Genomic DNA, 26,489 nt, shown 5'->3' on the forward strand with positions numbered 1-26,489 from the left:
GCTTGGTACTTTATCTGAGACACGGTGGTTGTAGAAGTATTACTTTGTGCCAGACGCTGTCTGAGGCTGATTCATTCTGCTGTGGATGTTCCTGACTGAGTCACATTCACTCTGATTAGTCACTTTGGTTTCATTTGCTCAAACTAAAATCCTGAAAGTTTACCTGCTTCTTTAGTATGTTTTTTATAGCCATATGGAAATTACCCTTCAGTAAATAACACCAAACATGACTAGTGGGGACAAAATATTAACAGTCAGGAAGATGCTAAATTGGCTGAAAGGTTCCTGATGTCTAAGTTTAAGGCCATGTGACATATTGACATCCCACAGTGGCAACAGGGAAATGGCTTGTTTTATTTGTTCTGCAACTTTGGAAATTGAGGCACAGGCTTGATTGGTGTAAATAAAGAACACTAAGATCAGTTATGTTTACCATATAACAAATGCAGGAATTATTTGGAATATTTAGATCATGTATAAGAATCTTTTAAAATGCAAAATAAAAACCAAGATGTTTGTAGGGAAAGTATATAAGCAGGAAGAAGTCCCCGTTGTGTATATTCTTTGATGGCCCTAAAAAAAGTCAACAGGCCCTCAAGTGACCAACAATGCAAAAGGAATGTGCTAAGGGCTGAGCTAATTTAACATAAAATGCATTTTTTAATGCCCTCCTCCCAACACTTTCTGTTCTTGAAGTTCGTGGACCTGAAGAGCAGTCATTGGACTTCCCTGGGGAGAAGAAATGACCTCCAGGAGCATGAACGGAGCTGATGTGAAATGGATGACCAGAATGGAATTTGGGTCACTGGTTGCGACTTGGGCGGATACTCCCATATTGTAGGCATCTTTCCTAAGCACCATTGAGTACAGGGATCATTGCTGTCTTGCTGTATCCCTATCACTTAACTTAATACCTGACAACATGATCTGGGAGAGAACAATCATCCAGTCAACCAGGTTGTGTAGATGACAAGTCTGAAGCTTCATCCTTGAGCAAATTCTACTTTGAGCTGAAAGATCTGTTTGTCCGTATGTTGTCTATTTATTAGATGTTCAAATAGTTTCACATTTTCATTTGGTTCTGGGACCAAATAAGTGACAGTTCTGAAATTAGAGATAACTAAAGCTATGTCACTGGATATGGGTTGATTTCTGAACTCATAAAAGGCCTTGAGAGTGCTGTTTTAATATTGCAGGTTGGAAGGGCAGAGAGCAGAGCAGAGGCCTGTATGAGGCAGAGTGGATCCCCATGCGTTTGGATAATAAAATATCCAAGGGGTCCTATCTCTCCCCCTCGCAGCAAGGAGGGCCCCAGAGACTTGGGCAAGGCTCCTCTATCTTGTTCACAGATACAGGGAGGAGAACAAGGGGCACCAACTTGTGCAGGAGTAAGCCATCTAAACTCTGGTTTATCCAATCCTAACTGCACAGAAAGAGAAGGGACAGTCAGACTATATGTAAAGCCAGAAAGCCTAGTAGTGAAAAAGTTAGCACTGGTGTGGATGATGGGAGAACACAGGGAACTCCTGGAGCCAGGATTCAGATGTGTGTCTCTGATGCCATTTGCTGGATGCTTTTTGGCTTTTCATGTGGTCACAGGAGGAGCCCTTAAAGGATTCAACCAGACGAAGGAATAATTGCATGGACCACTGAAAACATCACATGGCTGAGCTCTGGCCCCAGCTCTACCATACAGAGACCAGTTGACCTTGAACATGCCCCTCCATTTTTCTGACACTGTTTTCTCGCAGAAAAATGGTTTAACAATATCCTCACTGCTTACTTCACAGAGGGAGGTGAGGGAATCAGAAGATGGGTGGAAAATCTGCTGTCCAGTGTACAAGAGTGAATACATTGTTACAACAGCAAACTGCAAGTTGCCCTTGAATAATCTTCAAATGAGTTTTTTAAAATGTAGGACTCGGAAAAGAAAAAAAAAGAGAAAAAATCCTCATGGAGATTGCTCCATCTTGTTAAAAGAGGATCAGATTGCTATTCTAGATGATGAACTGAAATTACCTGCAGAGAGGCATACAGAACAGACTTGTGGTCCAAAAGGGGAGGGGGAGGTGGGGGAGGGATGGACTGGGAGTTTGGGGTTAGCAGATACAAACTATTACATATAGAGTGGATAAACAACAAGGTCCTACTGTATAGCACAGGGAACTATAGTCAATATCCTGTAATAAACCATAACAGAAAAGAATATGAAAAAGAACACACACATACACACACACATATATATATATGAATCACTTCGCTGTATAGCAGAAATTAACACAACATTTTAAATCAAGTATACTTCAATAAAATAAAATTTTAAAAAAGAGATCACACTCGCACAGAGGAAGGGACCACATTGAGGTCCCCACCAAGGTTGAACAAAGCTCAGGCTCAGTTGTGCTTCCTGCTTGTCAGCCTCATGCCTCCCAAACGTGTACCATTTCCACTTGATGTCATCATGCTGAAGGGAGGTGAAAGGGACTCGGTAACAGATGCAGAGATCAAGCCCTGAGCCTTTGGAGTGGGAGCACTGACTCCAAGACCCTAGACTACCAGAGAACTAATCCTCGGGAGTATCAAAGAGTGAGAACTCACACAAACGAAACCACTTCAATAAAAGACCCAGCATCACCCAACCACCTGCACCCTGTTCAGGACTCCTCATCTAAACAACAGAGAAAACAAAAATGCAAACCAAATCATCACCAGGCAGGATTACTGCCTCACTCAACCTTGCCCATCAGAGGAAAAACAAACAAACAAACAAAAACTTAGCATAAATCTCACCCTATATGAAGCTTACACAAACCACTAGACCAACATTATGAGGGCAGAAACCAAAAGGAAGAAAGAATTCAACCTTGAAGCCTGGGAAAAGGAGACCTCAACACAGTAAGTTTAAAAAAATAACGAAAAGGTAGAGAAATACTACACAAATGAAGGAACAAACTAGAAACACAGAAGTCCAAATAAATGAAGAGGAAATAGGCAAACTACCCGAAAAACAATTTATAATAATGATAGTAAAGATGATCAAAAACCTAGAAAACAAAATGGATAAAATGCAAGAATCAATTAACAAAGCCCTAGAAGAATTAAAGAATAAACATACAGAGACAAACCACACAATTACTGAAACTAAAAATATTCCAAAAGGAATCAATAGCAGAATATCTGAAGCAGAAGAATGAATCAGTGAGCTGGAAGATAAAATGGAAGAAATACCTTCTGAAGAGCAGAATAAAGTAAAAATAATGAAAAGAACTGAGGATAGTCTCAGAGACCTCTGGAACAATATCAAATGCACCAACATTCGAATTATAGGGGTCCCAGAAGAAGAGAAAAAGAAAGGGTATGAAAAAATTTTTGAAGAGATTATAGTTGAAAATTTCCCCAACATGGAAAAGGAAATAGTCAATCAAGTCCAAGAGGCACAGAGTCCCATACAGGGTAAACTCAAGGAGAAACATGCCAAGATACATACTAATCAAACTAACAAAGACTAAACACAAAGAAAGAATATTAAAAGCAGCAAAGGAGAAGCAACAAGTAACATATAAGGGAAACCCCATATACTTAACAGCTGATCTTTCAGCAGAAACTGCAGGCCAGAAGGGAATGGCAGGATATATTTAAAGCACTGAAAGAGAAAAATCTACAACCAAGATTACTGTACCTGGCAAGGATTTCATTCAAAATTGATGGAGAAATAAAAAGCTTTTGAGACAAGCAGAAGTTAAGAGAATTCAGGACCACCAAACCAGCTTTACAACAAATATTAAAGGGACTTACATAGTCAAGAAATACAAAAGAAGAAAAAAAAATCTACAAAATCAACACCAAACAATTAAGAAAATGGCAATAGGAACATATATATCAATAATTACTTTAAATGTAGATTAAATGCTCCAACCAAAAGACACAGACTGGCTGAATGGATATAAAAACAAGACCCATATATATTCTGTCTACAAGAAACCCACTTCAAACCTAAAAAGACACATATAAACTGCAAGTGAGAGGGTAGAAAAATATATTCCATGCAAATGGGAAGTAAAAGAAAGCTGAAATAGCAATCCTCTTATCAGAAAAAATAGACCTTAAAATAAGGTTACAAGAGAGAAGGACAGACACTACATAATGATCAAGGGATCAACCCAAGAGGAAAACATAACAACTGTAAATATCTATGCACCCAACATAGGAGCACCTCAAAATATAAGACAAACACTAACAGACGTAAAATGAGAAATTGACAGTAACACAATAATAGTAGGAGACTTTAACACCCCACTCACACCAATGGACAGATCATCAAAACAGAAAATTAATAAGTAAACACAAGTCTTAAATGATACATCAGATGAGATGGATCTCATTGATAGCTTCAGGACATTCCATCCTCATGCAGAAGGATACACCTTCTTCTCAAGTGCACATGGAACATTCTCTAGGATAGAGAAAACATTCTCCAGGATAGTCAAAAAATTTTCTAGAAACAAATGACGATGAAAACAAGACAACTTCAAAACCTATGGGATGCAGCAAAAGCAGTTCTAAGAGGGAAGTTTATAGCAGTACAGTCCTACCTCAAGAAACAAGAAAAACATCACATAGACAACTTAACTTTACACCTAAAACAACTGGAAAAAGAACAACAACAACAAAAAAAAATTAGCAGAAAGAAAGAAATTATAAAGATCCAAGCAGAAATAAATGAAAAAGAAAGAAACAAGAGTAAAGATTAATAAAACTAAAAGCTGGTTCTTTGAGAAGATAAACAAAATTGACAAACCTTTAGCCAGACTCATCAAGGAAAAAAGAGAAGAATCAAATCAACCAAATTAGAAACAAAAAAGGAGAGGTTAAACAGACGATGCAGCAAACCAAAGGATTGTAAGAGACTATTATGAACAACTATATGGCAATAAAATGGATAACCTGGAAGAAATGGACAGATTCTTAGAAAAGTTCAATCTTCCAAGACTGAACCAAGAAGAAATAGAAATTATGAACAACCCAATTACAAGCACTGAAATTGAAGCTGTGATCAAAAATCTCCCAAAAAACAAAAGCCCAGGACCAGATGGCTTCACAGGGTAATTCTATCAAACATTTAGAGAAGAGCTAATGCCTATCCTTCTAAAACTCTTTCAAAAAATTGCAGAGGAAGAAACACTTCCAACCTCTTTCTACAAAGCCACCATCACCCTGATACCAAAACCAGAAAAAGACAACACAAGAAAAGAAAACTAGAGGCCAATATCACTAATGAACATAGATGCAAAAATCCTCAACAAAATTTTAGCAAATAGAATTCAGCAGCACATCAACAAACTCACACACCATGATCAAGTTGGGTTATTCCAGGAATGCAAGTATTCTTCAATATATGCAAATCAATCAATGTGATACATCATGTTAACAAGTTAGAAAATAAAAATCATATGATAATCTCAATAGATGCAGAAAAAGCCTTTGACAAAATTCAGCACCCATTTATGATTAAAACTCTTCAAAAAATGGGCATAGAAGGAACCTACCTCAACATAGTAAAGGCCATATATGATATGCCTACAGCAAACAATTATTCTCAATGGTGAAAAACTGAAAGCATTCCCCCTAAGATCAGGAACAAGACAAGGGTGTCCACTTTCACCACTATTGTTCAACATAGTTTTGGAAGTCCTAGCTACAGCAATCAGAGATGAAAAAGAAATAAAAGGAATTCAGATAGAAAGCCCAGAAATAAACCCATGTACCTATGGGTACCTTGTTTTTTACAAAGGAGGCAAAAATATACAATGGGCAGAAACAACCTCTTCAATAAATGGTGCTGGGAAAACTGGACAGCTACATGTAAAACAATGAAATTGGAATACTTTCTAACACCATACACAAAGATAAACTCAAAATGGATTAAAGACCTAAATGTAATACCAGAAAATATAAAACTCTTAGAGGAAAACATAGAACACTCGATGACATAAATCAAAGCAAGATCCTCTATGACCCACCTCCTAGAGTAATGGAAATAAAAACAAAAGTAAGCAAGTGGGACTTGATTAAACTTAAAAGCTTTTGCACAGAAAAGGAAACTATAAGCAAGGTGAAAATACAACCCTCAAAATGGGAGGAAATAATTGCAAATGAAACAACGGACAAAGGATTAGTTTCCAAAATATACAAGCAGCTCATACAACTCAATGCCAGAAAAGCAAACAACCCAATCAAAAAGTGGGAACAAGACCTAAACAGACATTTCTCCAAAGAAGACATACAGATGGCTAACAAACACATGAAAAGATGCTCAACATTGCTCATTATTAGAGAAATGCAAATCAAAACTACAATGAGATATCACCTCACACCAGTCAGAATGGCCATCATCAAAGTCTACAAACAATAAATGCTGAAGAGGGTGTGGAGAAAAGGGAGCACTCTTGCACTGTAGGTGGGAATGTAGATTGATACAACCTCTATGGAAGACGGTATAGAGATTCCTTAAAAAGCTAGGAATAAAGCTACCGTATGACCTGGCAATCCCACTCCTAGGCATATACCCTGAGGAAACCAATACTGAAAAAGGCACATGTATTCCATTCTTCATTGCAGCACTATTTACAATAGCTAGAACATGAAAGCAACCTAGATGTTCATCAACAGATGAATGGATAAAGAAGTTGTGGTACATATATACAATGGAATATTACTCAGCCATAAAAAGGAATGCCTTTGAGTCAGTTCTGATGAAGTGGGTGAACCTAGAACCTATTATACCAGAGTGAAGTGAGTCAGAAAGAGAAAGATAAATATTGTATTCTAACACATATATACGGAATCTAGAAGAATAGTACTGAAGAACTTATATACAGGGCAGCAGTGGAGAAACAGGCATAGAGAATAGGCTTATGGACATGGGGAGAGGGGAGGAGAGGGTGAGATGTATGGAAAAAGTAACATGGAAACTTACATTATCATATGTAAAATAGATAGCCAACGGGAATTTGCTGTATGGCTAAGGAAACTCAAACAGGGTCTCTGTATCAACCTAGAGGGGTGGGATGGGACAGGCGATGGGAGGGATGTTCAAAAGGGAGGGGATATATGTATACCTATGGCTGATTCATGTTGACATTTGACAGAAAACAACAAAATTATGTAAAGCATTTATCCTTCAATTACAAAAATAAAAATAAAAAGAAATTACCTACAGAGAGACTGAACTGCAAGTTGGAAACAGCCATTTACCTTAAAAGAATCACTTAATAGTGTTGCCAGGATTTCTCAGGTTGTTTGGGATCATCAACCAAGAGACTTCTGATTCTATTTAGGTCTCTGTGTAGTTTAACTGGCCAGCTTTGAAGGGTGGCCTGCTCTCATATGCCACCAATGGGACTCCTTATCCAGTCAACAAAATGTGGCCTGCTGAGAACAACGGGATGGTGGGGTTCAAAGTCAGGTCTCCTGGTTTATGTTCTACTGAGTGCTTCCTTCATATGGCTTAATGCATTCTGATATTCCCTCATCAACCAATGAGGGTATGTTCCTACAATGTATCATGGTTGAGAATGTCATGATTGGAAAAACTAAGACCTCATTATAAATGAGAATTAAAGAGGAGGAATAAAAGTGATGATGTATTCCTTTTCATAAGAACATAAATGAATAACTCAGTAAATAAGTAAATATTCTGCAGGTATCTGCTCTCCAAAGCGTGAAACCTGCTCTAGTAACACTTTCTTTACCTGGTGAGGAAATATGACTGCTACATATCCACCTGCACAGGCAGGGTCACTCACAAACTCTGTGTGAGGGAGACGGAGCCACTGTTTAAAGTTTTCCATCAATAAGGACTGTTTTATTATGGACACTTCAAACATGCATAAAGAGAGGCAACAGTGCAATGAACTCTGGTACACCCAACACTCAGATTCAACACTTAAAATTTTGCCACACTTGCTTTATCTGTCCCTTTTTCTTTGCTGAAGCATTTTAAATCAAATTTCAGACATTGTATCATATCTCCCCTACATATTTCATGTTCAGTAGCAACTAGATGCCTGGTGCACTCACATTCCTCCTTGTTTCCTTTTCAAGGCCACTCAGAAAGGTTTTGTGATATTTTGTTGTGTTTTCTGGACCTGCTGTGTAGTGCAAACTGGTTTTTCCCTTTCTGCACTACTCCCATAGACATGTCCTGGACCATGTGGTCCAGGAAGGTATGAATCAAGAAATGAGGCTGCATTATTTAAGAAGAATACCCCCAAACTCACATATAAAATAATAATAATACAAGGATTTAAACTTAGGGATGTACAAATATGAAACAGAACTATCTTTTTTTTTCTCCAGTTAAATAGTGTGATTTTATTTTCTTTCCTTTTTTTATTTTTTATCAGCGAATACTTTACAATGTTGCATTGGTTTCTGCTGCACAGCAATGGGAATCAACCATAACCGCACATTTATCCCCTCCCTTCTGAGCCCACCTCCCACTCACCACCATCCCACCCTTCTAGACCTATCTTTGAAAAAAAAAAAAAACAACTAAGTTGGGCAAAGAGTCTCTTGCCAAGTTGCTATTTCTTCTTGATCCCAGCATAATTCAGTGGTGGTAGCATCCTAGCTTTTATTTTTAAGTCACTTTGAATAGAAGAGAAATTGTTAAACCCAACCTCTAAGCTGTTGTATCTGAGGACCCGGAGTATTGAAATCATTGCTTCCACAATAGCTTCCTCCATCTCGGCAGTGGGAGAGTTAAACTGTTAGCCACACAAACCCTTACTTATTACTGTAGCATATGGCTAAGTGGGAATTTTTCTGTAGGTTCTTTATTATCCCACAGCCAATGTGAGATTAGCTTTACAAGTTGGGTTATAACCTTTACAGCTTCTATGTCGGGATCCGTTAACAAGATCATAAAGATCTTGCTAACAGATGAGGCCGACGTGCCCCATGTTCAGCTCTGGTAATGACCAAATTGATTTTATCAGAGGTGTTTAAAAGGGCCATTTTAACTTTGCTATTGATTGCCTGACCTCTGCTGTGGGTGCTGGGGTCGGTGTGTGTTCCCTCGCCATCTCACTCTTTGTATGGAGCCTTCCGGTTCCTCCTCACCTGCGCAAAACCTTTCCTGTGCTTTTAAACCATCTCATTTAGCACTTGCCTCACCATCTGTATTCCCCTTGGGCCCTCTGTACATTTCTGGAGGACTAAGCTTTGGGGTCACAGTCAGTAAACTAGACACATGGCTTTTGGAAGCCATCTTCATTCACGGAACAAATTTTCTCAAGATCCTCCTTTGTGCCAAGGACCATTCTAAGCACTTAAAAGCGCAGTGGTAAATCAAGAACACGAAGTTCCTGCCTGCAAGAGCTGACATTGTTGGAAAGGCACGCGACAATCATTTGATAGACTGTCAGAAGAGAAATACTGTGAAGAAAACTAAAGCAAAGTGAAGAATGGGACAGGGAACACAATTCTGGATGAGCTCGTTAGGGGGCATCCTGGGAGGAAGTGGCCTGTGAGCGGAGATAGGAGTGGTTGTGAGGGAGGGATCAGGAGGAAAACAGAACCAGGCAGGGGGAGCCATAAGCATAAAGGATTTAAGACCAAAGCAAGCTCAGTGCTTTAGAGAAAAATCCAAGAAGGCCAGTGTAGAGGAGTGACCTAGGCCAGGCAGAGGGCAGAGGATGTGAGGTAGAGAGCCAGGTGGGCTGGGTCCTGGAAGACCTTATGAGCCATGGAAGGAATTTGAGCAGGAGACTGTCATGCTCTTATTCACAGCTGAAAAAGTCAGTCTGGCCTTAGTGACACTTCTCAGTGATGCTGGTGGTGCTGCTGAGGTGTCTTGTCTGACTGTGGGCAGATTCCGAGGCTGCAGAGCTGAGCACTGTTCTCTGTTCTGCTTCTCATTGGTCGGTTGACTTGGAACCCATCACCTAATAGCTCTCAGGCCCTAAAGTTTCTGAGTCCTTATCCAGGGAGAGATACAGTTTCTTGAAACTCTTCTGGATCTAACATTTGGAGGTTCTAAACTGTAAACAAGAGTTACTTCATGATCAGATGTATTTTTTAGGATAAAGCCTAAAAACTGCTGTAGCAAAGAGACCCAAGAACACAGTGGCGTTTATGAGGTAGAGATGTTCTTCTCTCATCAGTGGGGTTTGAGCCAGTGGAGGCTGCTAGGGAAGCCCAGCTCATGAGCTCCAGGGTCCTGCCTCCAAAGATGGCCCTTCCCCCATGGTTGGAGTTGGGTCATGGTCTCATGCAGATTCCAGTCCATGGGAAGAGAGAGGAGATCTGGGCAAGCAGCTTCCTTCCTTTCCTTTTAAGTGACATGGGAGTTACACATCCAATTCTTGGGGAGAACCTAGTATGGTGGCCGTACCCAGCCCAAAGGGCCTATGGGAAATGCAATCTCTAATTGGCCCTCTGTTCGCCCATCTGAAATGCACCTGCTGTGGAAGATAGCAGAATGGGTTTGAAGGGGTGGCAGGAAATCTGCCCTATCTTGTTTTAGAAAAATCCGGCATATTGTCATCATTCCTTAAACTCTTAAAATTTTGTGGACCTTTGTATTAATTCCTAGAACTGCTGTAACCAATTGCCACAAACTGGGTGGCTTAAAACAGCAGAAATGAATTCTGTCACAGTTAGGATTGCTGAAAGTCCAAAATCAGCAGGGTCATGCTCCCTCTGAAGGCTCTAGGGAAGAATTTCTCGAAGCTTCTGTCCTAGCTTCTGGTAATTGCCTTGCTGGCAATCCTTAGCATGCTTTGGCTTGTAGCTACCTCACTCCCATCTCTGCCTCCATCTTCACATGTCCTTCTCTGTGCATCTTCTGAGTCACTGGATCCAAATCCCCCTTTTTCTCTCTCTCTTTTTTTTTAAATTATTTATTTGGCTGCACTGGGTCTTAGTTGTGGATCTTCAATCTTCTTTGCAGTGTGTGGGATCTAGTTTCCTGGCCAGGGATATAACCCAGGCCCCTCTGCATTGTGACTGTGGAGTCTTACCCTGGGACCACCAGAGAAGTCCTCTCCTTTCTCTTATGGAGATAACAGTCACTAGATTGAAGGCCCACCTTAATCCAATATGACCTCATCTTGATTACATCTGTGTAAAGACCCAATTTCCAAATAAGGTCATATTCACATATTAGGACTTGACCATATCTTCTTGGGAGATATAACTCAAGTCATTACAACCTTCTTAAGACTAGGAAAAAAAAAGATGGAAGGATGGAGGGAGGGAGGCTAGGTAAAAAATTTAGCAGAGAAGAGCTGTGTTAACTGAGCTCAAACAAATTATAACAAAGTATATCAGTCTCAAAAAGAACCCATAGTTTATTCTGAAGCTCAGTGCCACCTTAATGCCTCAATCCAAAGTCATATAGGCCCTTTTTCCTTTCCTCTTCTATGGGGTCATTCCAATGCATTGGTGTAAGATACCTAGTTTAGGTAACGGAATTCAGGAACCATCGACAGCTCTCAGCTTTGTGTGTATACTTTTGTTGATCATAGAAGCCCCACAAAGAAGATATTCTATCTTACCTTCACCCCACAGATATTGAAACTGAAGCTCAGACTAAGAAACTTGCCTAAAGTGAAATGACTTCACTGATGATGGTGAAGCCAGGCTCGCAGCATAGGTCCTTCTGTTGTCAGAGATCACATTACATGGTATTTGAATCCCAGAGACTCTCAGGGTATACTGACAAAAAGGCTGCCTCTTATCTTGAGGAATTTGTGAACAGTGTCTGAGGTCACACCTACTCTGCAGAGATCTCCACAAACCTATGGAGGCCTGAGTGTTGGAATGTGCTAATGGCACAGTCAGATACCCTTGGTCATCAGGATAAACAAAATCTCTATTAAGTAACTAAAGGATGCTCATTTGCCCAGGAGTCAAGATTTGTTCAACATCAGAGTCCAAGTTTCTCACTGCATTCTAGAATATTATGTAAAATACATTGAACTTAAAAAGTCTTATTTTTCAGAACTTCATCAGCATATTGATTGGTGATTTGATTACTACTTTACCAAGTCCAAATGACCCTTTATTTATTTGGCTGTGTGGGGGCTTAGTTGCTTCTTGTCCTGTGGGATCTTAGTTCCTTGACCAAGTATCAACCTGGCCTCCCCTGCATTGCAAGGTGGATTCCTAACCATTGGACCACCAGGGAAGTCCCTCAATTGACCCTTGAACAGCATGAGTTTGAACTGCAGGTCCACTTACAGGTGGATATTTTTCAATAGTAAAGACTGCAATATTATGCAGTCCGGTGTTGGTTGAAACCATGGATGTGGAGGAAGCACAGATATGGAGGACCAACAGGGCCAACTGTAAGTTATATGTGGTTTAACCCTGAGTTGTTCAAGAGTCAACTGTACTATGAGATTGCCCATCACCATGGGACCTCCTATAGTTGCCAGCTATGCCATCACACATACACTAAAGGCTGTAGATAGAATTTCCTGGAATGTATAATACAATTAGTAGTTGCCATAAGAAACTTGGTCTCCTACTGATCTCAGAGAGGTGATGTTTATGATAATAAAAACCAGTATTGTCACATTTCCATTCATAGTTTCATTTTAATGTTGAATCTTCTTTATTATTAAAATTTTATTTGTGAGGCTTTATTATAGATATTTTAGAAAAGTATAAACAATGGAGGTTAAATAATAATCATTCATAATTTCTCCACTCAAAAATAACCAGTGTCATTAATTTTGTATGTATTTTTAGTCTTTCTCTTAAGACAGCTTTCTATGTGATTAAGTTTTCATTATTTTAATGATGATAGGGTATTCCATTATGTAAACACATATTTTTAAAAATTTAACTCATCATCTGCTATTGACATTTGAGTGGTTCCCCCCTCATGTTTTACTAATAGAAACAATGTTGTGATGAAAATCCATAATTACTTCCTAAGCCTACATTTCCAGTAGTTGAACTGCCAGATGAAAAAGAAAAAAAAAAAAATTCCCTTGTTCCAGAGATGAGGAAACTGAGGCTCAAGAGAGATTAAGTATTTTGGCCAAACTCACACAGCTGGCAGGTAACAGAGCTTGACCTGGGATCCGGTTTTCTCGACTCTAAATCTCACATGGGAAAAGAGTTTCTGCATCTACTCTAATAATGATCACATTCTACCAGTTCTGTGAATGCAAAGTATATGCCCTGGTGGCTACTGTCTTTTCTTAAATTGTCACCTAGCAGTGGTCAATTCAGACAAACTGCCAAAAATTGTCCTCAGAGGAGAAGACAAAGGCTATATAGATAGTTGACTTAATTGGACTTTTCATCTTTCTTCAAGATGATAATAATGTTGACATTTTTCGAAACCTTTACAGACTCTTGGTATCCTATGCATTCAGGAATAACTGAAGCCATCTCTCCATTTCTGAATATTCATTTAATATCTTTATTGAATTCTGGAGTTTTTAGTTCTGAGAATGGAGCTCATTTCCTCCAGATTTGGAACCAAATTCTCCTTGTTTCCACTTCATTAGATTCCCTCTCCTTTCTAGGTGATTCAGCACATGAGTGAACATGTGGAATTGTTTCCTCATTTGACATAATCAATATACCCTTGCTCTATGCACACTTCTGACATTAGTAGCAAACTTTGGTTTGGGGTGGCTGCAGACCAGGTGAGATTTTTCCATCATTACTTGGCCTTGACCTGATATGCTAAGCACAAAACATGGTCCATGAAATATGATTATGTTGAGTATACAAAGACACACATAATATATGAGAAGTATCCATATACAAGGACATAATATATTAGAAGCGTGACTTGCTTTGAGGCCCCAACTTCATCATCTTTGATGATGAAGCAACCAACTAGTTCTGGTAGCTTCGATTGTGGGCTTTAAAGCTGTAGCCATGAGATTGACAGCATCCAGACAAGTCTCCTACAGACCGTACAAGTTAGTACCTGCCCTGTTAGTGGCCAAGATAAGCCATTTCAACAGATTTCAGAGGCATATGAGTAAAGCATTTGCTGGAAAAGCATGGTAAAAGCTGCTGAATTTTACCTGAGTTGGATCATTCACTTATAAGCTAAAACTACTCAATTTCAGAAGGCCCAGTTGTAAGCATTAACAGTTGTCCATTCATATCTCTGCCTAGAGCTCCAAGATCAAATTTAAGTCATCCAAGTAATATCTAATGGGTAGCTCCATTGTCAGGATAGAGACTTGATAAAAGGAAATAAATTTGAAAGAATAAAGATTCTTACTATTCTTACTGTCCATTAGCACTAATCATACATTTGGCACCAGCAAGCCATAAGAAGAGAAATTACCCTCCTTAGGTATGGGCTTTTCATAATGCACTGAATAATCATCTCAAAGAGAGAAGATGGATGTTTCCCAAATGCGTTTAGTCTCAGAATTTCTTTCTAGGATAGACGATGGTCTCTTTATGTTACTTTCGCTGGGGACCAGGAATAAGGTTTTGTCCTTGCAACTGTTTTGTCAAAGATAAAGGCAGGACTTGAAAGCGAGTATAGCTCTGGCCTGCCTGCCCAAAATTAAAAGATTTTTCTGGGCACATATGTCAAGAAATATGACCTCGAGATGGAGGGCAATCATAAGAATTTTTGTTTAATTCAAAAAACAGAAAAAAAATTCTCTTATTCATTCCCATAATTGTTTTTCAAACTAAACTGTAACTTCGTGTGTATGTGTGTGTGTATTGTAAAATGTACCTTGATTGGTAAAAGAGCTGAAGTTTTATTATCGAAATTACTCAACCTAGGCTCAAATCTAACAGAAAAGAAACTTCACATTAAAGTATTATTTATTATCATAATTAGTATTTCTGATGATTTTAAAGGCTTTTTAATGCAATTACAAAATGTTTGATTGTCGTAACGTTGCTAATGCTTTGCTGCCTTCCTCATGTTGTCCTTGGTCCCCACAACCCTGGCGCATAATTTATTTCTCTTTTGAGTGAACCCTAAGCATTAGTGTCCATTAAGAAATTTTAAAACAAAGTCCAGAGATTACTTGGAGCACTTTCAGTAATATGTACTGATTATCATTAATAGCTCTTTTGTCCTAGGCAAGGACGTTGTTTTGTAACATCATTTTGTTTGGCCAAGACCTTTTTGGGCTGTATTCCTGATCTGAATCCTATGTTGATTCTGCTTTCAGCAGTGTGGAATGGAGCAAGTTCACAGGACAAGTCAGAATGGGGGACAGTGGGGCCAGAGGCCAGCACAAAGTGATATGTTTTCTTTATGAAACAATTGTTAGACATCCCCCCCAAAAAAAATCCTACATGCTGGGCCTTGTTTCTTATTTCATGTTCTTATGCTACGTATAGATTGCTGTTTTAACTACCAGCTCCTTATGATGGAAGTGAAAGAGAAGTACAGGAGGGAGCAGGTGGACCCAGACGATCTCAACCTTATCACAATGCTTGTCGATAACATGGCAGAAGGGAGGCCTAATTTTCCAGATTGTATTTTGAAAGTTCTGCCCGAGCTCTCAAATATTTATTTACCAGATTATCTACCCATTAAACAGCAGTGCTCTAATGGGCATTGCCTGAGTCCCCCCTAGAGATTGTTCTCTGTTTATCCAGTGCAGAGGATCTGCAATTAAAAACATCTTTAGTAGGAAAGAGGCACTATACTATGTGTCCCATGTGAATTACATTATTTAAGTCTTACTATAAACCTAGCACTGAGAATTTTATTCCCATTTTATGGATAAGAAAACAGAGGTTCAAGAGAGGTTAAGCCATTTTCCCAAGACCACAGCTTTTGTTAATTATCTTTCGGCACCTCTTTTCCTCTGCACCATACACAGCCACTTGAAATAGGGAAACACTGATATATTTAAAAATAAAAAGAAGAAAAGACAAATTCCACAATATCTCATTTTAAGTTTTTTTTTTTAATTGGAGTATAGTTGATTTACAATGTTGTGTTAGTTTCAGTTATACAGCAAAGTGATTCAGATATGTATAGATATATGTAGATCTACATATATATTCTTTTCAAATTATTTTCTATTATAGTTTATTTCAAGATACTGAACATAATTCCCTGTGCTAAACAGTAGGTCCTTGTTGTTTATCTCTTTTATAATATAATAGCATATCTGTTATTTCAGCTATTTTTTGTTGTGTTTGCTTTTCCTTTTGTTTTTTATTCTAACACAGACCTTATCCATGTTGTGAATATCTCTATCTCAACAATTCTTATCTCATCATGAGGGAGGGCAAGAGAAGGTATTTGGGTTAAATATTAGCAAAGAGACAAAGGGGCATCTTTGTAGCTAGGGATTCATCCAGCATGCAGGGCCTCTGGAAATGCCAGTATGGTAATTGGCATGTCTGGAGAGGAGGAAAGATGCCATTTCTTACCTAAAAAAAAAAAAAAGTTAAACTTGATACTCGTACCATTGCCTGGAAACCAAGAGACAAGAAGAAGTCCATCAAGGAAGTTAATTGGTCAAAGACTTGGCACCAATGGAATATATCAGATTCCATTCCTTGAGTGTGCTGCTCCATGATAACTGTAACTCTGAAACTACTGATAACCATGACAGTGATGAATTTGTGGTATTTTCATGACATTTCCTTTTCTTTACTCTGAAGTACAGTCAGCTAAATAGAGTCAAGGAATCTTGCTGTATTAGAAGTTCTAGTTTGGGGAGAGTTGTTGTGGAGATTTTTTTTGCCCTTAGTTTTAAGGATATTAATTGGCAATTTAAAATTGTTATCACACTGTTAAGTTAGAAATTACTCTAAAGCATTACCTGGAGATGTTTCTCTCTCTCTCTCTCTCACACACACACACACACACACACGCGCGCGCGCACACACACACACACATACCCATATATATAAAATGAGCTGGGTAAGATTATAAGGAGTCTCACAATTTTATCAAAAGGTACCATTTTTCTCTAGCCCAGATAATTTTAAAATATCACCCAAAAGAAGTGTATCTTTTCCTTATATAACCTTTTGTGGATACTGCCTTCTTTCTTCTTTGGTTTTTAAAGGTTAAAAAGAAGAAAAGTTTCAGGGGGTTGCCTTTGATTGTGAGCTCCATTAGATTTTTTTCACAGCGAGAAATAGACCTGGTGGCCTGTTGCATAGAGGAAGTTTGGTTTGATAGCTTGAAAGCAGGGCAAGGAGTCACTGATCAAGACACTAGAAGGGAAATTGAGAAATCATGTAGTTCAGCTATCTCATTCTACAGATGAGAAAACTAAGCCCCAGAGAAGTTAAATGACTTTCCCAAATCATCCAGCGAGGTCACTTTTGGCTCAGGGTGTATGAGTGGTCTGTGTTTAGAAAGTTAGTTCCAGCCATCACTCTTCCTCAACTCATGAAGTCCCCATCTCTGTAGAGTGCATGCCTCTGCAAATCTCTGGGGAAGGATATTGCTGTCACTTCCCAGACACTGGGAAGTGGATCAAAACCTTCACAACATCTGGACTTGGTTTGACATGCTTTGGTGGTGCTGATTCAAGTCGTTTGTCCACTCAGGCCAACTGCCCATGGGCAAGTATCTTCTGTTGATTTTAGAGAGGAAAATCCAGTGGACTTTGGGGTCTAGAATAAGAGTCCACTTACGTCTAGAAACTTGATTCTCTGTCTTACACTCTCCTCCATCAGATATGAAATTTGAAGTCAGATATGATAACCAATATGAAACCCAGGATATCATGAGTAGCTAAGGAATAACTTTTGGTAGAACGTTCTAATTCATCTTTGTTAAAGTAGGACTGTGTGGGTTGCCAATCTTTTATCAAAGTTAATAATTAACATTTATATCACACTTACCACTTTGTAAAGCTCTTTGCACATTTTTATTTCATTTGATTTTCACAACAGCCTTTTGAGCATTCAGTTCAGTTCAGTTCAGTCGCTCAGTCGTGTCCGACTCTTTGCGACCCTATGAATCGCAGAACGCCAGGCCTGGCTGTCCATCACCAACTCCCGGTGTTTACCCAAACTCATGTCCATCAAGTCGGTGATGCCTTCCAGCCATCTCATCCTCTGTCGTCCCCTTCTCCTCCTGCCCCCAATCCTTCCCAGTGTCAGGGTCTTTTCCGATGAGTCAACTCTTCGTATGAGGTGGCCAAAGTATTGGAGTTCCAGCTTCAACATCATCCTTCCAATGAACACCCAGGACTGATCTCCTTTAGGATGGACTGGTTGAATCTCCTTGCAGTCCAAGGGACTCTCAAGAGTCTTCTCCAACACCACAGTTCAAAAGCATCAATTCTGCGGCGCTCAGCTTTCTTCACAGACCAACTCTTACATCCACACATGACTACTGGAAAAATCATAGCCTTGACTAGACGGACGTTTGTTGGCAAAGTAATGTCTCTGCTTTTTAATATGCTATCTAGGTTGGTCATAACTTTCCTTCCAAGGAGTAAGCGTCTTTTAATTTCATGGCTGCAATCAACATCAGCAGTGATTTTGGAGCCCAAAAAAACAAAATCTGACACTGTTTCCACTGTTTGCCCATCTCTCTGCCATGAAGTGATGGGACCGGATGCCATGATCTTAGTTTTCTGAATGTTGAGTTTAAAGCCAAAGTTTTCACTCTCCTCTGTCACTTTCATCAAGAGGCTCTTTAGTTCTTCTTCACTTTCTGCCATAAGGGTGGTGTCATCTGCATATCTGAGGTTATTGATATTTCTCCTGGGAATCTTGTTTCCAGCTTGTGCTTCCTCCAGCCCAGTGTTTCTCATGATGTACTCTGCATATAAGTTAAATAAGTAGGGTGACAAATACAGCTTTGACATACTCCTTTTCCTATTTGGAACCAGTCTATTGTTCCATGTCCAGTTCTAACTGTTGCTTCCTGACCTGCATACAGGTTTCTCAAGAGGCAGGTCAGGTGGTCTGGTATTCCCATTTCCTTCAGAATTTTCCACAGTTCATTATGATCCACACAGTCAAAGGCTTTGGCATAGTCAATAAAGCAGAAATAGATGTTTTTCTGGAACTCGCTTGCTTTTTTGATGATCCAGCGGATGTTGGCAATTTGATCTCTGGTTCCTCTGCCTTTTCTAAAACCAGCTTGAACATCTGGAAGTTCACAGTTCACGTATTGCTGAAGCTTGGCTTGGAGAATTTTGAGCATTACTTTACTAGTGTGTGAGATGAGTGCAATTGTGTGGTAGTTTGAGCATTCTTTGGCATTCCCTTTCTTTGAGATTGGGATGAAAACTGACCTCTTCCAGTCCTGTGGCCACTGCTGAGTTTTCCAAATTTGCTGGCATATTGAGTGCAGCACTTTCACAGCATCATGTTTTAGGATTTGAAACAGCTCAACTGGAATTCCATCACCTCCACTAGCTTTGTTCATAGTGATGCTTTCTAAGGCCCACATGACTTCACATTCCAGGATGTCTGGCTCTAGGTGAGTGATCACACCATCGTGATTGTCTGGGTCGTGAAGATCTTTTTTGTACAGTTCTGTGTATTCTTGCTACCTCTTCTTAATATCTTCTTCTTCTGTTAGGTCCATACAATTTCTGTCCTCTATAGAGCCCATGTTTGCATGAAATGTTCCCTTGGTATTTCTAATTTTCTTGAAGAGATCTCTAGTCTTTCCCATTCTGTTGTTTTCCTCTATTTCTTTGCATTGATCGCTGAGGAACGCCTTCTTATCTCTCCTTGCTATTCTTTGGAACTCTGCATTCAGATGGGAATATCTTCCCTTTTCTCCTTTGCTTTTTGCTTCTCTTCTTTTCCCAACTATTTGTAATGCCTCCTCAGACAGCCATTTTGCTTTTTTGCATTTCTTTTCCATGGGGATGGTCTTGATCCCTGTCTCCTATACAATGTCACAAACCTCTGTCCATAGTTCATCAGGCACTCTATCAGATCTAGTCCCTTAAATCTATTTGTCACTTCCACTGTATACTCATAAGGGATCTGATTTAGGTCATACCTGAATGGTCTAGTGGTTTTCCCTACTTTCTTCAATTTAAGTCTGAATTTGGCAATAAGGAGTTCATGATCTGAGCCACAGTCAGCTCCTGGTTTTGTTTTTGCTGACTGTATAGAGCTTCTCCATCTCCAACTGCAAAGAATATAATCAATCTGATTTCGGTGTTGACCATCTGGTGATGTCCATGTGTAGAGTCTTCTCTTGTGTTGTTGGAAGAGGGTGTTTGCTATGACCAGTGCATTCTCTTGGCAAAACTCTATTAGCCTTTGCTCTGCTTCATTCTGTACTCCAAGGCCAAATTTGCCTGTTACTCCAGGTGTTTCTTGACTTCCTACTTTTGCATTCCAGGCCCCTATAATGAAAAGGACTTTTTTTGGGGGTGTTAGTTCTAAAAGATCTTGTAGATCTTCATAGAACTGTTCAACTTCAGCTTCTTCAGTGTTACTGATTGGGGCATAGGCTTGGATTACCGTGATATTGAATGGTTTGCCTTGGAAACGAACAGAGATCATTCTGTCATTTTTGAGATTGCATCCAAGTACTGCATTTTGGACTCTTTTGTTGACCATGATGGCTACTCCATTTCTTCTAAGGGATTCCTGCCCACAGTAGTAGATAAAATGGTCATCTGAGTTAAATTCACCCATTCCAGTCCATTTTAGTTCGCTGATTCCTAGAATGTCGATGTTCACTCTTGCCATCTCCTGTTTGACTACTTCCAATTTGCCTTGATTCATGGACCTAACATTCCAGGTTCCTATGCAATATTGCTCTTTACAGCATCGGACCTTGCTTCTATCACCAGTCACATCCACAACTGGGTATTGTTTTTTCTTTGGCTCTATCCCTTCATTCTTTCTGGAGTTATTTCTCTACTGATCTCCAGTAGCATAATGGACACCTACTGACCTGGGGAGTTCCTCTTTCAGTATCCTATCATTTTGCCTTTTCATACTGTTCATGGGGTTTTCAAGGCAAGAATACTGAAATGGTTTGCCATTCCCTTCTCCAGTGGACCACATTCTGTCAGACCTCTCCACCATGACCCGTCTGTCTTGGGTGGCCCTACATGGTATGGCTTAGTTTCATTGAGTTAGACAAGGCTATGGTCCTTGTGATCAGATTGGCTAGTTTTCTGTGATTATGGTTTCAGTGTGTCTGCCCTCTCGCAACACCTACCTTACTTGGGTTTCTCTTACCTTGGATGTGGGGTATCTCTTCACGGCTGCTCCAGCAAAGCGCAGCCAGTGCTCCTTACCTTGGACGAGTGTTATCTCCTCACAGTCGCCCCTCCTGACCTTGAACGTGGAGTAGCTCCTCTCAGCCCTCCTGTGCCCATGCAGCTGCCCCTCCTTGGACGTGAGGTAGCTCCTCTCCCCGGCCGGCCCTGACTTTGGATGTGGGGTAGCTTGTCTTGGCCACCGCCCCTAACCTCGGATGTGGGGTAGCTCCTCTCGGCCGTGCTTCTGCGTGGTCCGTCACAGCCGTCACACTTTTTGAGTGTTATTATGATTATATGCAATTGTTGAGACTGGAGAAGTGAAGTAAGTTGCCCAGGGTCTCTGCCAAGAGAAAAAAAGTGAATGGACTAAGAACATAAGTTCAGGTCAGCGGGACTCCAAATCCAGTTATCTTAAAAGCTACCTTGGGACTTTCCTGTTGGTCCAGTGGTTAAGAATCTGCCCTGGGGATTTAGGTTCGATCCCTGGTCTAGGAACTAATATCTCACATGCCACAGGGCAATGATGGCTACACACCACAGCTATAGAACCCCTACATTCTGGAACCTGTGGGCCCAGCTAGAGAGAAGCCCACATGCCACAAGCAAAAGGTCCCACAAGCCACAACTAAGACCCAATGCAGCCAAAAATGAATAAATAAATTTTTTTCAGTTACCTTTAAAAAGTCCATTCTTTTTCACTTCTGGGTTGAATTAGAGCTGTTTTTCTCTTAAACACTCATAATTTATCTTTAGAAAACCCAACTATCCTGGAATTCTTGATTGAGTCACTGTTGGGAGCATTAGGTTTGAATAAGGCTTACCCCTTCCACCTGACAACAAAGATGGGCAACATAGATAGCCTTGATCTCAGGGATGGTAAGCTCTATAGCAACAAAGACAGGGATCTTGCAGCCTCGGAGGAAATGACAATAAAGTGAAATGGAAGACCAGCCAACCCATTTAAGGGAGAGGGGGATGAAAGAAATGGCTGCTGGTCAGAAACCAGGGTACACAGGCCTCTCAAGTATTTATTTCACCCAAGAGCTGGTGGGGCTTCCTGGCTTAGCTAAGGCTGGGGGACAGGGCGCTGTGCATTTAAATTATTTATAGAGTTGATTGCTGAGTGCTGTGTTTTGAGGAGTAAATCTTTTTTTTTTTTTTTTCTTTTTAGAGGTACTATCCATACTAGAGGTTTTCTGTTTTTCATTGAAGTATAATTGATGTATAGTATTATATAAGTTACAGTTGTACAAATAACAGTTCACTATTTTGGAAGGTTTGCAATTATTATAAACTTTTGGCTATATTCCCTGTGCTGTACAGTATATCCTTATAGCTTATCTTACACATAACAGTTTGTACTTCTTAATCCACTACCACTATCTTGCCTCTCCCCACTTCTGTCTCTCCACTGGTAACCACTAGTTTGTTCTCTATATATGTAAGTCTATTTCTGTTATATTTACTAGTTTCATTGTATTTTTTTTAGACTCTGCAAATGAGTAATAACATACAGTATTTGTCTCTCTGTCTGATTTATTTCACTGACCATAATACCATCCAAGTCCATCCAAGTTGTTACAAATGGCAAAATTTAAGTCTTTACATGGCTGAGTAATATGCCACTGTGTATATATATATATATATATATACACACACACACACACACATATATATATATGTATATGTGTATACATATACATATGTATATATATATTACATATGTACATATATATACACACATATATGTATGTATATATGTAATATATATATACCACAGCTTCTATATCCATTCATCTGTTGACAGAAAGTTAGGTTGCTTCCATATCTTGGAAGTTGTAAATAATGCTGCTGTGAACATTAGGGTGCATGTATCCTTTTGAATGGTATATATATATATATATATATATATATATATATATACACACAAACCCAGGAGTGGAATTGCTGGTTCATATGGTAGTTCTGTTTTTAGTTTTTTGGAAAACCTCCATACTGTTTTCTCCAGTGGCTGCAGCAATTACATTTCTACCAACAGTGTACAAAGGTTCCTTTTTCTCCATATGCTCACTAATATTTGTTATTTGTATTCTTTTTGATGATAGCCATTCTGACCAGTGTGAAGTTATATCTCACTGTGGTTTCGACGTGCATTTCCCTGATGGTTAGCAATTTTGAGCATCTTTTCATGTGCCTGTTGGCCATCTGCCTCTCCTCTTTGGAAAAATGTCTATTCAGGGCTTCTGCCCATTTTTTAATCAAGTTGTTTGCTTTTTTGATGTTGAATTGTATGAGCTGTTTACATATGTTAGATATTAACCCCTTATCAGTCATATCATTTGCAACTTTTTTTTCTCATTAGGTAGGTTGTCTTTTCATTTTGTTGATGGTTTCCTTTCCTGTGCAAAAGCTTTTAAGTTTAATTAGGTCCCATTTATTTAGTTTTGCTTTTATTTCCTTCGCTTTAGGAGACAGAGCCGAAAAGAATATTGCTACAATTTATGTAAAAGAGTGTTCTGCCTATGTTTTCCTCTAGAAGTTTTATGGTTTCCAGTATTATATTTAGGTCTTTAATCCATTTTGAGTTTTAGTGTATATGTTAGATAATGTTCTGGTTTCATTCTTTTACACGTAGCTGTCCAGTTTTCCCAGTAACGCTTATGGAAGAGACTATCTTTTCCCCATTGTATATTATTGCTTCCTCTGTCATAGATTCATTCACCATGGTGTGTGGGTTTATTTCTGAGCTTTTTATCCTATTCCACTGATCTATGTATATTTTTTGTGTGTGCCTATACCATACTGTTATGATTACTGTAGCTTTATAGTATATTTTGAAGTCACAGAACATGATTCCTCCAATTCCATTTTTCTTTCTCAAGGTTTGGCTAATTCAGGGTCTTTTGTGTTTCTGTATAAGTTTTTAAATTATTTGTTCTAGTTCTATGAAAAATGCCATTGGTATTTTGATAGGGATTGCATTGAAACCTGTAGATTGCCTTGGGTAGTATGATCATTTTAACAATATTATTTTTTCCAGTCCAAGAACATCTTTCCATCGTTGGTGTCATCTTCAATATCTTTGATCAGTGTCTTATAGTTTTCAAGTACCGGTCTTTTACCTCCTTAGATAGCTTAAAATACATACCATGGAGTCACTACCCACCAGATATTAACTTTCCACAGAAAACTTTTTATTGTCTTCGTCAAACTTTCCAGAGTTGACTCATTGGTGCAATGAGAAGGACATTTTCTCCTTTTTTTCCCCCACTTCTGTGGAGTCAGTTACTTTGAAGTACTGGAGCTTCTATAGAGAAAAGACTACCATAAGACATTAGAGTGATCACAGTAATTTTTAAGGAAATGAGAAGTAAGGAATTCCATGAAATTTTCTGATTGTTTCATTAAATTTGTCTTTTATGTGTTCAAATTGTTTCAGTTCATTTTACTTTCCTATGAAAACAGAATTTTGACTTCATAACGGCTCTTAAGTTAAAAAAAGAAAAAGAAAATTAAGTATTATACACAGTTCTGTCTCTATAATTAGGAGTTGTAATGCATTTTAAAAGATATTACTTATGTGAGAGGGATATGTTTTTTAAACCTTTCTCCATAAAAGTATATCTACTAATTTATTGCTATATTTTTCCTTGCTGTAATGAATATAATTTACATTTTATTTGTATAAGTTAGGGTTGCTAGATAAAATACAGGATGCTCAGTTACATTTGAATTTCAGATAAATTATTGGTGTCTGAAATTTAAATGTAACTGGGAATCCTGTATTGTTTCTGCTAAATCTGGCAGCTCTTGTATAGATATATCCCCCAGTTATTTATACTGATCACTAATTGGCAGTTTAAAAAAAAAAAAAAAGAGGCTGTGTTTGTGCTGTTGCAGAAGTCATACTTTCTTCTGAAGACAGATATGAGAAGTTTTAGCTCCGTGCTATTCTGATCGCAAAGACCAAGCAGTTTTCCTGGAAAGATTTTCAAAATCTATTTTCATTATAATCGTCATGAAAATATTTGATGAGAACACTGCATCACACTGTATAATAAATTTAAGTAGAAAAGTCAAAGCAGTGGTATTTTCATCAGGCCTTTGGATGTCAGGAAAAATTGTTCCACACTCAGCGAATATAGATAGGTGCGTTTGGGGCTGTGTTAAATCCAATTGTGTGAAGGTTCTGAATAATCAGGAGTGCACAGCACTCCAAATAATCAGCATAAGCACTTTCTCCTCAAAGTGATTTTTACAGAAAGCATTATTTCCTAAGGAAAGTACACATATAGCTCTCATAATGCTGAAAGAGCGCTAATATATCAATTTATTGGTGCTGGTGTCATGAGCTGGAGTTGCAAATGGTATTCAGATTTTCAATTTGACTCCCTATTGCTTTTGGGAGAAGTTCCCTTCCCATGAAAAAGCTTATTTCAAAAACTCCTAAAACCCTTTGGTTAGTTCCCATGTGAGAGAGTCTTTAAGACTCTTTGCAGAGGGTTTTAACTTCACTCTGCAAAGCCAACTCAAACACGATGAAAAACAATAGTTTCGTTTTCCTCAATAAAAAGGGGGGAAAAAAGAATTTGAGTTGGGCTATGTAATTTCAGCTTCCCTAAATAAGTCCTTTGGAAAGTTGTGAGGGGAGCAAGTGTGTGATTTTGGTCTTGGCGCACAACTTTGGCACTAACTTTTTTTTTTTATGTCTACCATGGATTTTCACAACAGATTTCTTCCCTGTATGATACGTCCCATAGCTAAGTAATAGGTCTGATGTGGGTGCCAAATTTTTCAATGAGGTTACTTTCTAGAGGAGGGTTAAATAGTTCTCTTAATAACTTGAGAGAAAAAACACATTCAAGGTTTACCACATTTCTTAGTCACAGGCTAAATGTTTTCAAGAGTTTTATGACTTTGAGCCTATTTAGTCTTAAGAATATCCCCCAAGAAGAATGAAGCATACAGAATTAATAAGTGGAACACTTCTGAAATGGCAGTAGCACTGTTTTCGTTGAAGGATGCATTCACATGATCTTTCTGAGGTCCTCATGTGCCGAATCTTGCCCAGCTCCATTCCTCACCTGCTCTCTGTAAAGCAGCTTGGAAGCCTCAGGGGTGCTGACTCATGAATCCCTCGTGTTTTCATGTGGTTTATGTGCATTGTGTTGCCATTTGCAGAAGTAGCATTCATCCCCCTTCTGACTTTAATGAGTACGGACAGAGAGGTACATTTTGTGGATGTATTTTCCCTCCCCATTAAATGTAATGCTTCATGTAAGCAGCAAGAGTCATTTTCATTAAAAA

The 26,489-nt window shown here is 39.0% G+C and overlaps 1 protein-coding gene and 1 long non-coding RNA gene across 4 annotated transcripts in view; both read left to right on the plus strand.

Moving 5' to 3' along the window:
* Nucleotides 1-1,870, plus strand: part of LOC145512878 (uncharacterized) — a 93,546-nt gene extending 91,676 nt beyond the window's left edge. Inside the window, exon 2 of the long non-coding RNA XR_014058889.1 lies at nt 697-1,870. This is a non-coding gene — a long non-coding RNA (uncharacterized LOC145512878). The remainder of the gene's footprint in view (nt 1-696) is intronic.
* RORA (RAR related orphan receptor A) overlaps nt 1-26,489 on the plus strand; it is a 796,368-nt gene that overhangs the window by 571,477 nt on the left and 198,402 nt on the right. The gene's annotated exons all lie outside the window — the stretch shown is intronic.

This window comes from Giraffa tippelskirchi, chromosome 7 (genome assembly GCF_054371585.1).
Source record: "Giraffa tippelskirchi isolate mGirTip1 chromosome 7, T2T-mGirTip1v1.2.pri, whole genome shotgun sequence".
NCBI classification, from domain to species: domain Eukaryota; kingdom Metazoa; phylum Chordata; class Mammalia; order Artiodactyla; family Giraffidae; genus Giraffa; species Giraffa tippelskirchi.